This window comes from Aquarana catesbeiana, linkage group LG01 (genome assembly GCF_042186555.1).
Source record: "Aquarana catesbeiana isolate 2022-GZ linkage group LG01, ASM4218655v1, whole genome shotgun sequence".
Classification (NCBI taxonomy): domain Eukaryota; kingdom Metazoa; phylum Chordata; class Amphibia; order Anura; family Ranidae; genus Aquarana; species Aquarana catesbeiana.
The window spans coordinates 149,570,340-149,573,201 of NC_133324.1; positions in this window are offsets into that span (position 1 = coordinate 149,570,340).

Genomic DNA, 2,862 nt, shown 5'->3' on the forward strand with positions numbered 1-2,862 from the left:
TGTGGGAAACCAGTTGGTGACTGGGGTTCCACCTGGGAGGTAGCTGTTTTTATAAGACCCACTTGTCCAGTATCTGACATCTGTCAGTAGCATCAGGGCTTGACATCTTTATTGCTTGTTAAACTGATGGATAAGGAAAGTTTCATTCTGGGAATAGTAAACCCAAACAATAAAGAATACTTCTGCCCACTGTGTTGTTTTACCATTAGTTTTTTTTTTCTTCTTCCATATTTCATGGGAGGGAAATGGTATATCCCATATGATGTGGTTCAATGGCTAAGACCCCACTGGAACACAAAAGGGCTTTTACATAAAGGATCTTGTAATAATTAAAAAATACTGCATAGTAAAAGTTGCCATGCAGGCCATGACATTTTTGACATTGTAAATCTCTGTTGTGAATACACTGTCAGCTGCCATTTTAGGCTAAAAAAGGCTTAAAAGTGGTAAATGTCATGATTTTCTATAGCATTTATTAACTGGATGCCGCCATGAATTTCTGACATGCTATAATATACAGGAACAAAGAAAAAGCAGTTCTTTATTCCAGTCTTAGATATTCCAATTCTTTTTTCCAGTCTTAGCCTAGGCTAAGATGTTCTTATTAGTCTGCTGCAGGCATTTCCTCAGTCTCTTCTCCCCAATGCCTAGTACACATGGGCCGAATGTCAGGAGACACCGGGTGGTTCAATAAAAACCAGGCGTCATTTGGCCTGTGTGTATGTCAGCCAGTCCTACAGTTGGGTGAGCATGCTGGTAAAAACCAGCAGCCGAGCGGCTCCCAATCAGCTAATGGCTGAGGGCGCTGATTCGAGTCTTCTGACAGGGGGCCGTCCCCTTGTCAGAACACAACAGCTCAATGGGGGAAATCGCTGTACTAACAACTGGGCAACAAAGCTAATAAAGGGTCTGGAGGATCTTAGTTATGAAGAAAGGATGCGTGCACTGAACTTATTCCCTCTGGAGAGGAGACGCTTGAGAGGGGATATGATTTCAATTTACAAATACCATACTGGTGACCCCACAATAGGGATACAACTTTTTCGCGAAAGGGAGTTTAACAAGACTCGTGTCCACTCATTAAAATTAGAAGAAAAGAGGTTTAACCTTAACCGCTTGCCGACCGCCTCACGTAGATATACTGTGGCAGAAGGGCTCATACGGCCCGCCCGCGGCAAGCTCCATGAGTCGGGTCGTGGGTCCCGCTGACTCGATCGCTGCAGGGGATACCCACGATCGTCTCATGGAGAGGAAAAATGGGGAGATGCTAATGTAAACAAGCATCTCCCCGTTCTGCCTAGTGACTGTGTCACTGATTTCTGCTCTCTGTGATCGGGAGCAGAGAAGCAAAGATCAGTGACGTGCCACACACCCAGCCCCTCCCCCCCACAGTTAGAAACACTCCCCAGGACACACTTAACCCCTACACTGCCACCTAGTGGTTAACTGCTTCACTGCCAGTGTCATTTACACAGGAATCAGTGCATTTGTATAGCACTGATCGTTGTATAAATGACAATGGTCCAAAAATGTGTCAAAAATGTTCGATGTGTCCGCCATAATGTGGCAGTCACAATAAAAATTACTGATCGCTGCCATTACTAGTAAAAAAAAAAATTAATAAAAAAATTAATAAAACTATCCCCTATTTTGTAAATGCTATAACTTTTGCGCAAACCAATCAATAAATGCTTATTGCGATTTTTTTTACCAAAAATATGTAGAATAATACATATCGGTCTAAACTGAGGAAAAAATAGTTTTTTTATATATTTTTGGGGGATATTTATTATAGCAAAATGTAAAAAATAATGTGTTTTTTTCAAAATTGTTGCTCTTTTTTGTTTATAGCGCAGAAAAGAAAAACCGCAGAGGTGATCAAATACCACCAAAAGAAAGCTCTATTTGTGGGAAAAAAGGATGTAAATTTTGTTTGGGAGCCACGTCGCACGACTGCGCAATTGTCAGTTAAAGCGACGCAGTGCCAAATCGCAAAAAATGCTCTGGTCAGGAAGGGGGTAAATTCTTCCGGGGCTGAAGTGATTAAACTACGTAGAGGGTTCTTTACTGTAAGAGCGGCAAGGATGTGGAATTTCCTTCCACAGGCTGTGGTCTCAACGGGGGGCATCGATAGTTTCAAGAAACTATAAGATAAGCACCTGAATGACCACAACATACAGGGATATACAATGTAATACTGACATATAATCACACATAGGTTGGAATTGATGGACTTGTCTTTTTTCGACCTCACCTACTATGTAACTATATTTAATTATGTAACATCGGATTGTTAGTACAACGGCTCTGACTGGAGCTGTGAGTTTTTTTTCCGGGTTGAACAAAAAAAAACTATTAGTGTGTACCAGGCTTTAGGCTGGCCATAGACTGATCATTTTTTGTAGATTAGCCAGCGAGGTGATTGAAAGAAAACAAAAACGAATGGATTCCCCCATCCATGGAGGAATCCTCCTCATTGTATAATGACAGCAGGTCTCCTATATAATCAGTAAGGATGATCTCAGGTATGTTCGCAACCCGCACGTGCAGAGCCCGACAGGAAGTTGGCACTGCACAACACTAATCACAGGCAGTGAGACATTTACCCAATCCGCGGCTGCAGAGATGGAGAAATGTCTCACTGCCTGTAATTAGCGCTGTGCAATGCTGACTTCCTGGCGGGCTTTACACGTGCGGGTTGTGAACACACCTGAGCTCATCCTTAATAGTCACAATACACTGATCAGTGGCTGCAGGCAATCAGCTGATTAAGAAAAATTTTCCAACAGTCCTGTCCGACAGAAGTCCCTGTTAACACAGTTGAATTTCGATCCATCTATGACCAGTTTAAGGCTGATAACA